Genomic DNA, 14,514 nt, shown 5'->3' on the forward strand with positions numbered 1-14,514 from the left:
AGCTAACTCCAGTGCCTTGCTCTCTATGCCACACATTGTATTACAGTAGGTCCTCACTTAACGTCATTGACAGGCTCTGCAACTTTAAATGAAACAGACGTATACCCAAACCAATTTTACTGTAGGCTAATTCATATAAACAAGAGTTAAGTTCCTAGGGCATCTCACTGACAATATAACAAAATGATGTGGAATGAAACAATGTCATCCAAACTTCAAGCAGTGCAAAGAGGTCAATACCTGCAGTGTGCCACAATAAACAAACACTGTTGCTTTTTCTTTAATTCTGAAAGTTAAAGCTGGGGTCACTTAACACATGTGGCAAATGCTTTATAAGGTAAAAAGAGAAAGAAGTATGGAATGTTCTCTACACTTGTCAACATTCTGGAGTTCTAGAATTCAGAGCTGGAAAATGTTATCTTGAACTATGGAGACTGCTTGAGAATTGTCGTTTAACCAATTTCTCTAGCACGAAAGAGGATGAATAAGGCCTACGGCAGTTTGAAAGACTAATCAAAAGTGTCCCTTTTTGATTACAATACTTGTGCTTTATTCACGAACAATATTTTTATACTAATTAGCTCTGCTCTGCTTGAGGTTAAAATAAAAAGGAACAATCTGGGGATATTTAAACAATCAAGCTGAATAATTTTGGCTTTCCAAATTGAGAGTTCTGAAAAATGCATATTAGAACATTAGTTTCACATTCTGTAAAAATTAAAGGGACTTTTTAAAATTACGTGTATATATTTCAGTTTCTGTCTTCAAAACCTTTATGCTCCTTGCAATAATGTTAGCTCCCCAAAACTTTAAAAACAGGCAATTAGCATGTGTAGCAAAAATATTTAAAGAGATACTATGTGGTCAATTAAATAAGGTAACCATAAAATAATAATCCAGGAATGGAAGAAATTATTGGAGGCTATGGAAGTTGTCTGCTTTGTATTGTTCATTAAAGTACAGAGCAGCCTGGAAGTGGGAGAAGGTACAAGAGTGTTCTTCAGAGAGAAAAATCGCCTTGTTACAATGGGGTCCTATGTAATGAAGCATTTCTGACTCAATATAGGTATTGATGGAGTCAATATAAATTTTACAACTTCTTAATAACTTCATAATATTCCATTAGCTGTTTGTACTATAACTTACTTTGTCATCTGTTACTGGACTATTTTTTTCCTTTGTAATTATAGGTGAGGCTGATGGTATTTATACATACGAATCGTCAGTTGGCTGGCATGAGACATTTACCTCATTTACCTAAATAAATCCTCATATTTCAGCTCTGAACTTAAATATAACTTCCTTAGGATGACTTCCCAGACCATATAAACCAGTAATTTTCAACCGATGTGTTGCAAGAATTTTCAAAACATGCAACACCTATTTAGTCAGGGGTACTGACCGCTTTTCCCTTAGATTGTCAGATTTCAAATATGACAACAGCCAACACAACAATAGCCATCCAGTGTGAAAGAATCAAAATTATACCTATTTTTGTCAGGGCAGCAAAAACATAATATATATTTTCGGGGTGCTGCAGAATTTTGGTAATTAGTTTGCGTGTGCCATGACATGCAGAAGGCTGGAAATTGCTGCTCTGGACCACACTTCATTGTCCCTCTTCTATGCTGTCTCAGCATACTGTATTCCACAGTGTGTATGGTGCTACAAAAATCTTCCAGTATTTAATTTTTTTTAATTTTCCCTTTTGCTCACCGAAATGTGCCATGCATAGGGGCAGGGTCATTGTTGGCTGCTTAATATATTGTCCATGACACGGTATTCACATAACATATACTCAATAAATATCAGTTTAATCAATGATCAAATTTGCTTTTCCACAATTTCTAATGAAACAGATTTTCTTTATGAATGCTTTAATTTTTAATCTATTTAAGAACTACCATTTTGTATATGGAAACATCATGTGTTAAGTTAATTTGTATGAGCTCTTTGCTTAGTAGGAAAGTCGACTTGTTGAAATGCTCAGTACAAAATATTTTCTTCCATGTTATTTCATGATGTAAAAGGCTGTGGCAGATTGATTGGTCAGAAGAAATCAGTAGTTAATAGCTAATATATTTGCCATCACAATGTAGAGATGTGGTCTATATGAGTATGATTTTGTACCTTCCAAATCTGTAAATTGTCAAACTAAGAAGCACAGTAGTAGTAACCCTCAGTAGGAATGGAGGCTCACTTTTAATAACACAGAATAGCTCCAGTGAAAATACCCATAACAGAGGAGTAACCTGAGGGCAAAGTCAAGCAGATATGTTGTAAATAAAGCCATAGGAATGAATAGACAAGCCCAGTGATGTGTTAAGTAATAGAAAAATTTAGTTGTCTGCATTATCTACTGCCTTTTAAGAAACAAATAAATCAGCCAACCCTATGTTGCAAATGTTATTTTACCCACCTTCCCTTTATCTGTTTGAAGCTTATGCCATTTGAGGGAGGGGGGTTCCCTTCACCTGTAGACTGAAGTCATCATGCTTGGGCTAGAAGTAGTTTTTAGTCTTTACATAGTATTCTGTGAAAATAATGTTTTTAAATCTGCAATAAAATAAGGATACATATAGGGAACTGTTCCACACGTGGGAAATGTAGCCCAGCTCCCACTTGGAAAGCCAGAGGGTTCGAGGTTCGGCAGGCAGGACCCATGCCCACGGACAGGTTCTCCTGTGGGGAATCAGGCCTGCATTGTACCTAGGCTGCTATGAGACTTGCTCTTGCTAAAACTCCCTCACCCTGGATTGAGGCAGCAAATGTTTACTGAGTATCTTTAACTTCCTAAAGTCTGCGCTAAACCTCCCAAGTATGGAGTGTAACCAGTTCAACCACTTCCCCCCTTGAGCTGTAACATCCTTCTCTTTGAAGTAATTAGCAGCTTTCTGTCCTTTGTTGTCTGTAAAGGTAATCACCTACAGTGAACCTGTGCATAGTAAATGAGGACCATCCTTGATGTAATGTGCCTAGAAAAATAATAAAAGCCTGTCCAGGCAGGGGTCAGCTCTCTCTTTTGGGCTCTCTCTAGCCCTCTCGCCCTCTCACTTAGACAGTGGCCATGCCGTCCCTTTTTCTCCACAGGACCTCTGTAGTCCGTGTGTATTTGTCTATTGCCACCACAACACAGGGTCCTGCGGGCCGGGATCCACATCAGATACATCTTCTTGTTTTATCCACAGATTAAAAATTCTTCAGTTGCCACATTCAGAGTAGATATATCCTAGGTTAGTTGGTTTTTTTTTTTAATTTCTTTGTAACTTGGGGAAATCTAATTGGTTGAAAAAATCAAATCAAATCAACTTGATAGGAATTGTCTATTTACACATCCATTTTCATCAATCAATTAAGCACCATATGGACTGTTCTCGGTATTGTGTATGGGCGTGGCATGCAGTATTTAAAAAGGTAAACAAGACTCAGACCTTGCTCTCAAAGGTTACATTTAAATAAAAATGGGAGAGAAAATACATTTTCTTTTTAAACTTTGCTCAAAATTATACGGAGCCTCATACATTGGTGCCATTAGCGAGCTGTGAGCAAAGTGCTCAAGGATCTCTCAGAGCAAGATCCCCCTCGAAGGTTCATAAGTATCAGAAAGAATGCTCATAGCAAGGAGACAAGATAGAAAAGAAATGTATAGCTTAAAGAAGCACTTTCAATTTAAATATATAGAATTTAGCAAAATATGCTTAAGTGGACACTATGTGGTAAGAGAAACACAAAAAGTCGAAGGTGATCCCAAAGTTTCTAACCAAGGTCATGGGTGACATTTAGACAAGTAAAGGAGGAATGAGGAGCTGCTGTTTGGTCCATAATACAACTGCATCAATTTTCAGTAGTTAGTAGCAGAATCTACTTTATATTAGCCATTGGCCCTAGATCCCAGAATGCTGTGTGAAAAATGAAAATCCATACAGCACAAGATTTGGCTTACATGGCATTGAGTTTTAATTATCCATCAAGTCCTGGTAGAGATGTCCATATGGAGGTGACAATAAAACCTCAAAACTGGGTGTTATGCACTGAATGTTCGTGTCTGCCCCCCACCCCCAATTTCCTATGTTAAAGCTCTAACTCCCAACGTGACGATATTAGGAGGCGGTTCCTTTGGGATGTAATTAGGTTTTGATGAGGTTGTGGGAGTGGGGTCTTTCTGATGGAATGAATCCCTTAAGAGTTGAGGATTTTTGAGGAAGAGTTGAGAGTTTGTGGACACAAGGTTCACAAGCCAGGAAGAAGGCCTTCCCTAAGAACTGAACCGGCTGGCACCTGGAACGTGGGACTTCCCAGCCTCTGGAACCGTGAGAAATAAATGTCTGTTACTTAAGCCACCCACTCTGTGATATTTTGTTAAAGCCACCCAAGCCGACTGAAACACTGGGTCTGAGAAGACGGGCATTAGTGATAGCTCAAATTCATGGATTTGGCCAAGGAATAAAATTTTAGTGAATGCCTACGTTTAAGAAATCATGGAACAGGAGAGTGGGGAAAATGTCACAATCAAAGGTATTGAATATGAAACAGGACTAGAAAGTACGGAATCACAGAAGAAAAGAGGGTAATGCTAAAGAAGAGTTGATTAATAGTGCCATGTCTTATTTCAGAGGCAAAATACAAAGAAGCCTGAGAAGAGTAAATAAACTTTGCAAATGGTTGTGTTAAAGAGACTGGGAGAAGCAGATGGGTTCCGGCAGATACCACAACATTTTCTTTAACCGAACACATGCTGACAGTACCATCCTCGAGTTGTTCTGCAAATCACTGCAGATTCGGAGACAGCGTAAGAAGATCAGTGCAATCTTCCCTGGTACTGGAGAAAGTCAAAATAAGTAGACAAGGAATTTTTTAAATGTAAATTGTGAAAGAAACAGCTAACCTTTATGATTCTTCTCCACTTATTTTTAAAAATTAAAAACACAATGAGATACCACCTCATACCAGTCAGAACATCCACCATTAACAAATCAACAAACAACAAGTGCTGGTGAGGATGCGGAGAAAAGGGAATGCTAGTGCACTGTTGGTGGGAAAGCAGACTGGTGCAGCCACTGTGGAAAACAGTATGGAATTTCCTCAAAAAACTAAAAATGGAACTGCCTTTTGACCCAGCAATTCCACTGATGGGATTATACCTTGAGAACCCTGAAATACCACGTCACAAAAATGATGCATCCCAATATTCATAGCAACATTATTTACAATAGCCAAGTGCTGGAAACAGCCTAAGTGCCCATCAGGAAATGAGTAAATCAAAAAACTATGGTACATTTACACAATGGAATTCTACATAGTAGAAAGTGAAAAGGAACTCCTACCTTTCGTGACAGCATGGATGGAACTGGAGAGTATTATGCTAAGTGAAACAAGCCAGGTGGTAAAAGACAAATACCATATGATCTTACCTATAAGCGGAAACTAATTAACAAGACAAACGAGTGAGCAAAATAGTACCAGAGGCGTGGAAACGAGGAACAGACAGACTGGCTAGGGGATAAGGGGTGAAAGAAGGGGAAGTGTCTAGATAAGGAACATGTGTAAATGACCCATGGACATGGACAATAGGGTGGGGATTGACTGACTGGGTGGGGCAGAGGAGAGAAACGGGTTGGGGGGAATTGGGACAACTGTAATAGAACAGCAATAAAATTTTGTAAGAAGCCTCAAAGGTACCACATATAAAATAGGAGTGCTGCAAGTCAGGGTGCCTGGGAAAGAGATTTGGAGTCTCTGAGTTTGTGAGTGAGGACTCAGGATTCCCTTCTCTGGCACAGGGGGGAAGCCTTATTGAGGGTGTATTATGTGGGAATGAAACCAACAACAGTCGTGTTAAAAACAAGAAAAAAACAGAAAACTCACACTTGATTTCAAGACATACAAAGTTACAGTAATCAAAAGGACAGTGTTAGTGAATGGATAAACACAGAGATCGATGGAATAGAAGGGATAGTCATCAACAGGCCTGCACGTGTATTATCAGTTGCTTTTAAATAGAAGTGCTAAGCAATTCAATTGAGGAAAGAAAAGTCTTTCAACAGATGGTATCGGAACAGCAACAGCTACATCTAAATGACAGAGAAGTGCACATCAACATGTATCTTACATACGACACAAAACCCAAAATGGATCATAGATATAAAAGTAACAGTTAACAGTATCAAACTTATAGAGGAAAATATAATAGAAAGTGTTGAATTCTTTGGAGTAGAGAAAGATTTCCAAAAGAGGATATGAAAAGCATGAGCCTTCAGAAAATGAACACAATTTTCTCAAAATTCAAAGCTTTACTTCTCTGAAAGGCACAACTGAGAAAACTAAGAAATTTCAACATACCTCTATCAGTTATTGATAGGAAATGCCAACAAAAACATCAATTAGAATACAGGGAATTTTTTATTATGCCTAACAAGTTTGATCTAATATATATATATATATATATAGTATGTATATAAAATGCACCATACAATTGCAGGAGCATTTAGCAGAGCAGTTTCCTACTTACATTTGTGTACAGCCGGTTAGTCACATTTGAATAAATTACATGCTTACAACTGAAATATTTTATCAGGAATAATATTTGTTGACTTCAGGGAACTAGGACACAAACTTTCATTGTTTAAATATTGGCTTTCTGATTATTTTGACTACAGATCAGAATCATGTCTCAAATATCTCACTCTTTCACCCATCATTTAAAACTTTAAATTTCAGGAAAAAAATATTGTTTTTTAAATTATTTTATTGTTGTTCAAGCACAGTTGTCTGCATTTACCCCCTCCCCCTTAATGCTAGTATTCATATGCATTTCTATGTAACCAATTATGCTGAACCATTATCTGCATCAGGAGTCAGCAAACTACAGTGGGTAATGTGTTTTTATAAATAAAGTTTTGTCAGGACACAGCCGTACCTCTTTATTTACATATCATCTGCAGTGGCGTTCATATTGCAATAGAAGATGTGAATAATTAATCAATAACATAATGCCCAGAACCCTGAAATATTTACTCTGGCCCTTTAAGAAAAAAAGTTTGCCAATCCCAGATCCCTGATCTGCATGTCTGAACAAGCAGAGGCTAATTTGGAAAATTCAAACCATATGGCGATCTTAAGTCTATTATTTATGTTTAAAGATTTGCAAAAGTTCAGTTGCTGCATTATTCTGATGGTTCAAGTATAAAGCCTTCATATTAGAAATTGCTGCATGTAAGTCCCTGGGAACTTATACTGTGAACTTTAATAAATGAGAACTAATATTGCAAATATTTTAATATGGTATGAAAACAAATTGGGTAAATGTATAGTGTTATCCTATCCTTCTCTGCACACTGGAGGTAATATTGGGGCAAGGGAACGTTTTGGAATCTGACCTAAATGCTCAACTCACTCTCAGGACTACCACACAAATGAAGTGAATCATAACATTTTTAAAGCAGATAGAAAATGACACCTTATCATCTATAACCATCTCCCCTATTCCCCAGCATGCATTGTGTTTCGGTTTCATTATAAGAAATATCAAATGCATCTCAAACTCACTCCACCATATAGTTGTTATAACAAAAGAAATGAGGGGGAAAAAAAACCAGGGGAAATGAAATCACACCTCCACACTTCTGGAAACAATCATGTCGTTCAAGTCAGACCGCAGGGCCAGGCGGCTTTGCCAGAACGCCACAGTACAGCTCCGCTGAGAAACCAGAGTGACGCAAAAGGCAGTAAAAAGGAAAATAAAAGGATACACAGTAAATTATGGTGCACTAGAATTTAACACGGTGGGGATGGCCTTCATTTATGGTTAGATATTTGGTGGCCTGTTGTGAAGAGGAGTGACCGTACCTTGGAAATAAAAGCCTGACAGTAATTCCAGGACAGACAGGGTGACCATTGTGTGGCTTAAAGGAGTCTTTCGATATTTAAGGCTACCTGGTGCGTGTCCTTCTGGTTGTGGAACAGCACAGTGTATTTCAACTTGATCCCACCTGTCTGCATCCACTTTATGCTTCTCGCGTGCTGTAATAATTTCAAACAGTGTTGTCCTAGAGATGCACACTGCTAATTTTTTCACTCTAATACACCTATGTTCAGTCCACTGTACATTTTGTCAGATTGTTTGCTTAACCACCAGACAAATACATTAACCAGGATAGAATAGATCTGGATGGAACACATGATTTTGAATTTACACTTGAGGGTATAGGTACATTTCTGGATCTAAGCAATTTTTGTAATTGCTTCTCATTTGCCTAGTGGTGATAATATATTGTATGGTGTGTTTTTAGACATAATTACTCATAAACATAATATGTATAAAATTTAACCAATGCATCAAGCATTGTTGGAACAATAAAATTTCTTTTTCTTTATGAACCCCATGAGCAAAAACAGTTGTAAGTTAAGGGAAAATATTGACAATTTGATACCTCAGATGGAGTATTAAGTTGCAAGGGGTTTTGTCGTCTTGTTTAAGTCCTTATGAAGAAAAACAGTGTACAATTAAGGCTTTGAGTACTGGCAAGGATGCGTGGACAGACGATAGGACAGGAAAGGATAGGCGGGTAAGTAGGTAAGTAGATACCACCATGCACACTCCCAGGGTGTGCGTGCAAACATGTGCATATGTACACATCCTTGTACAGCTCCAGGCCACTTGGAAATGAGGAGTATGCTCAGTAGTGAATGTTTGTGTAAGGCCTCTGACAACTCTAGTCAACTAATATGTTATATTGTTCATTAAACTTGAGAATGACTTAAGTGCACAGTAAAGACATTAGTGATTTTTTATTTTTCATAATATAACAATTTCTACTTGTGTTCAAGTCAAAAATTCATTTCAAAATTGTGAAAAAAGACTAAAATGAGTTATAGTGACATGCCATTTTATCTTTGTAAAGTGTACAATATCATTAAATTTTTAGCATTTTATTTCTTCTTTACTCAAAAAAAATGTCAGTTTGTCCTGGCTGGTGTGGCTCAGTAGATTGAGTGTCGAACTAAGGGGAGCAGGTCCAATGTCCACTCAGGGCACATGCCTGGGCTGCAGGCCATGTCCCCAGGAGGTGTGTGAGAGGCAACCACACACTGATGTTTCTCTCCCTCTCTTTCTCCCTCCCTTCCCCGCTCTAAAAATAAATAAATAAAATCTTCAAAAATATATAAATAAATAAAACTGTCAATTTTATGACAGTATTTTGCACATATATTGATATAATTAATAATTCATTACATTTTTTTAGTTTTTAAAGAATTAACATGTGAATAAGTAAAATATCAAAGAATCATGGGAAATACCAACCAATTCCATTGTACTTTTGTTTATAAATAAAAAAACACATTTAATAATAATTCTGTAGTGTTCTCCACTAATAGATTAGGTAAGACAAACATCAGCTACATATACTTTTTGACAAATAATGGTTCATTTGCATTATTCAAAATGTATCCTTTAATTTTTCAGTAATAGGACAGGGGACTATTGGTGGAACTGGTGAAAGGAGGTACTTCGCCCACCAAACCTGCAGTTTCAGGCTAAGCAGGCTGCAGAACTGAATGACGCATTACCCCTCCTTACTAGACTCCGGTCCGGTGGGAAACGTTGACTTGCAAACATTCAATCCTAAACATTCAGTGTGAAACACACATCCAAGGAGTCCCGGAATCCATAATTTGTTTTCTTATATTTTTTCTCACTTCCTCCCTTTGCAAATGTAAGGAATTTTTAACTGAATTTCTTCTTTAGAATGGCAAAGTCTTTGCCTCTCTGTTCTTCACTTTTTTTTTTTTTTTTTTTTGCAGTGTCTCCAGTAAGTGCACTCTTGTATCAGTGGTCCGTTTGCTTTGCTCATGCCTAGGACAAGCTGAACAAAAAGAAGTGCTAAATGTGTTAGTGAAATAATTTATGCTAAAAGTTATTTTAGCAAGTGAACTGAGCTAAACATTGTAGATTAGTCATTTTTGTTCTTCTAGTATAAAACTCATATGATTTTAGATATTCTAAGTAACTTCTAAAACTCTTAAGTGAAAATATCAATATTCAATTTAAAATCTGAGTTAGTATTTGCTTTATTTTTATGAATTTTGTCTACAAGAGTTATAATAAAACAGTGGTAACAATTAGGTTTATAGAGGAAGCCCAGATAGGTTACTACCACGTTAGAATGAAAGTTTTCTATCTTTCAGTTGGTATTGTTTTTTTAAAAAGCACTAATTCTTCAAGAACAAGACACAATCAATTGAAAAAGCTATTGGTATGAAAATTATTTTGTTCTAGGTGCAAATGTGAAAAGTGATATAATATGCAGACAGTAATTATGTTTGTTTTGAGGTCAAAATGAATAGTATTGTTTTCTTTTGATCCACACAGGAAGTAAAGGGACTTTTTTTATTACTTCCATCTGGCTCACAGATGTCATTTATTGTGAAAATTAGCAATGTATGAAAATCTTATGGCTAATCCACTTGGAAACACATTCATTTTTGGTGAGATAAAAGACGGAAGATATTATGAACATGTTTAAAGAGGATATACTCACATACTTATCAAATCTAAAGAATTCATGTTACAAAGAGGTAAATTGTTTATCAGCTAGTGTTTTTCATCTAAAATAATTTTTTTAATTTTTATCACCAGTGCAAAGAATGACTCGGGTAAAATAGTTTTTAATTACTTTGATTACTAATGGGAATATGGATATACGATTGTCCCTCAGTATCTGAGGGCCATTGATTCCAGGACCTCTTTGGGTACCCAAATCCATTGATGCTCAAGTCCCTTTATAAAATGGCTTAGCATTCACATATAACCTACACACAAGTTCCCCTATACTTTATTTTTTTAAATATTTATTTATTTATTTTTAGAGAGAGGGGAAGGGAGGGAGAAAAAGAGGGAGAGAAACATTGATGTGTGGTTGCCTCTCATGAGCCCCACACCAGGGACCTGGCCCACAACCCAGGCATGTGCCCTGACTGGGAATTGAACCTGCAACCTTTTGGTTTGCAGGCCTGTGCTCGATCCATGGAGCCACACCAGCCAGGGCATCCCCTATACTTTAAATCATCACTAGATTGCTTATAATACCTAGCAATGTAAATGGCGTGTAAGTAGTTGTTATACTGTAATGATTAGAGAATAATGACAAGAAAAAAAGATTCGTACATGTTCAGTACAGATGCAACCATCATAGACCTAACTACATGGTGAAGGTCAGCAACGATGTAAAAAAATTTTTTTTAATAGTCTCATTGCACGGTTAGTTGAATCTGCAGATATGGAACCTACAGGTACATAGTGGTTATGTTAGGGGAAAAGTCTTGTTCACTTAATAATGTTCTTGATCAGTTTTGGCTTGTAGAAAATTTCTTTGGAAACTCTTCAGTATTTGTTTCCACTTAAATTTGACTTCTAAAAATATAACATTTTAAAGATTTGGTTTTAAAAATGCAAAAGTAGACCTTTAAAATGATGTCCATATAGCCAGTCATAACAAGTCTATAAATATATATATATATTTGTGTGTGTGTGTATATGTGTGTGTATGTAGTTTCCGTCCCATATCTGGTTTTCTTTTTCTATATATATAACAAATTTGACCACTTAATGAAATGGAAAATTTTAAATCATGCTCCATTGAAGGCTAAATCATAACAAATCACATTATCTGAACAAACCAATTACTAGCAATATATTTGAGTCAGTAATTAAAATATCCAAAAAGAAAAGCCCAAGCCCAGATAGATTTACAGGGGAATTTTGACAAATATTTTTTTAGATGATTAGTACATATCCTTCTCAACTAATGCATAAATTGATGAAGTTCACTTACAAATTTATTTTATGAGGCCAGCATTACTTTGATATCCAAACTAATGCAAAAGACTGCAAAAAAACAGACTCACAGGCCCCTATTCTTGATAAATGTACACGCTGAAATTCTCAACAAAATATAACCAACCAAACTGAATGATATATTACAATGATTATACACCGTGATCGAGTGTAAATTACACCGGTGGTGCAAGAATGGCTCAGCATCCCGGAAACAACTGATGTGATTCAACACGGCAAAAATAATCATATGAATATTTAAGAGATATGGGAAAAGAAATAGAATACTGTATGCATTACTGATAACAGTATTTCAAAGAAGGCTTATAGAAGGAAACATTCTCATCTTCACAAAGAGTATATATGACAACCTCACAACTAAGTATATACTCAGTTGTGAAATAATGAAAGTGTTCTCTTTTTTTCTGCCTTTTCTTCCCAACCTCTCCCCCCCACCACCACAGCCATCCCCACCTCCCTCCCCTGATTCCACCCCCCCCCCTTGGTTTTGTCCATGTGTCCTTTATAGTTGTTCCTGAAAACCCTTCACCTCCCCCCCGCATTATCCCCTTCTCTCTCCCCTGTTGTTACTGTCCATTTGTTCTTAATTTCCATGTGTCTGGTTATGTTAGTGTAGCTCAGTGGATTGAGTGCCGGCCTGCAAACCGTATCTGGTTTTCTTATCACAATTCTTATGCATTAAAAAACATCTGGCTGATAATCTGGTATGTAAGTGAACTTCAATGTGGTGCCTGATATTCTTCTGATACAGTCAGTTGTCATCCAGAGCCTGAGTTATTGAATCTTACTTCCCTACTGACCTTCTCGCTGGGGCAGAAATTATCCAATGTATCAAGAGCCCCTACAAGTATAACGTCACACACCCTCCTGTGGGTCAGCTAAGAAGGAAAGGTTGTAAGCTCAGAACATGCTGCTGAACCAAACAGTTTATGATTTCACCCGTAAATGTATACAGATGTATTTTTTCAATATCACATAGAAAAGCGTCTGTGCTGAGGTGATAACTCTAAGATCAGTGAACACAGCACTGCTGTGACATACAGGTGTCTCTTCAAGTCACCACCAACACTGCCCTCGGTCGTGGCCTCACTGAAGCTGGGTTAGATGTGCAGCGGCCAAAACAGAAGTGGGAAGGCACAGTGAGAAGAGACAAATGCATGATAAAATCACATGCTTCTCTGTGCCTTCCCAACAGGCGAAGACAATTTGAAATTTCGATCCCACAAAGACACTCTCCATCCCTCTCATTTCTTTGACAAATCATAGTATATTTTCTAGACAAGGCATGTATGGCGAAAATGGCATCATGAGTTCCATCATTAGGTGTAGAATGGAAGATTTGAACATGAAATACAAAACTAAATACCAATCTGAGTCAACCAGGGTAACTTCATAGTTTCTCTGAGCTTGTTGGGCACACTTCAGGCAATGACCATCTCTTTTCACACATATGAAGCTGTCTTCCAGGAAAAAACGGAGAGCAAGTAAGCAAACGGAACAGTAGCTGAGTGTATCCAAATTGTCTACCCTACGTACTCAGCTAAGACTCAGAAGACCTGAGAAGTCTCATGCAAGCTTTAAAAATGTTCCCAGTGCTGCTTACCCCATGGGACACTCCAACGGTTTCACAGTGTGAGTGCCTGTGGTACTCAATATCGTTTGCTGACATAATCCTCCACCAATTTTTGAGCTTCTGAAACTAACAACTAATGACTCTACAATCAACTTAAAATCAATGCCAGTATGTGATTTCAGTTGTATTTGTTACTTTCTAGAATTCTTCTGACAAGCATGATAATTCTGCAGTGCTGACCAACATGCTAAGTTCTGTGCCAAAATCAAAACCACGGACATCAGTGATCGTTGCTCGGACAAGTTGATGAGAACCCATAAAAGCACTCACACATCTCAACACTCTCCAGCACAGGCGTTAGCAAATTTTTCCTTTCTTTATGAGTATTTATCTTTGCCTCAGAAAATCAAGTATTCGTGTACTATTCAATGAAATCACCCAGGTTAGAGGAAAATGTGCATTTAAGGGTTTTGTTGTTTGTTTTTCAGTTTCTTGCCTGATTGGGCTATATTTATAATGGAAAGTCTTTTGAATAAAATATAATTTTTTATTGAAAATGTGAATCTGGAGCAGATTTGTTAGCTGGTTTTCAAAGGGTACACCTGCATAGTGTTAGGGAATGACAGGTTTTAAAAAGGATTACTTCAAACTACATTCATTTTCTTTCTTGCAGCCCAAGTCCTCATTCTTCTGGGGTGTGTGTGTTCAGCTGGTTCTCCAAACCATGGTCACAGTCTCGCTGACCTTGGTTGCCTAGTTACAAAATCCTCTTTGTGATTTGTGAGATGCTTGTCTTGATGGAGAGCAATGGATTGTTTTTCCTAAAGTAAACTTAAGAGAGTTTCTATTTCAGAGTAGAATATATTAAAACCAGTATATCTTGCCAAATTTAGAACTTGTACTTCTTAGGGACTAAAATTATGAACTGGAAAATTTCCTATCTAAATTCTATTTAATATTGCCAAAATTTACTTTCTGGTTCTAGAGAATAGGATCTCAGAAAGCTACAGTTGCAATATAAGCTCCTTAAAATTGAGGCAACTTTATAATACATAAAGCATAAGAATGTTATGAAATGTCACAGTAT

This window comes from Desmodus rotundus, chromosome 9, assembly GCF_022682495.2.
Source record: "Desmodus rotundus isolate HL8 chromosome 9, HLdesRot8A.1, whole genome shotgun sequence".
In the NCBI taxonomy this organism is placed as follows: domain Eukaryota; kingdom Metazoa; phylum Chordata; class Mammalia; order Chiroptera; family Phyllostomidae; genus Desmodus; species Desmodus rotundus.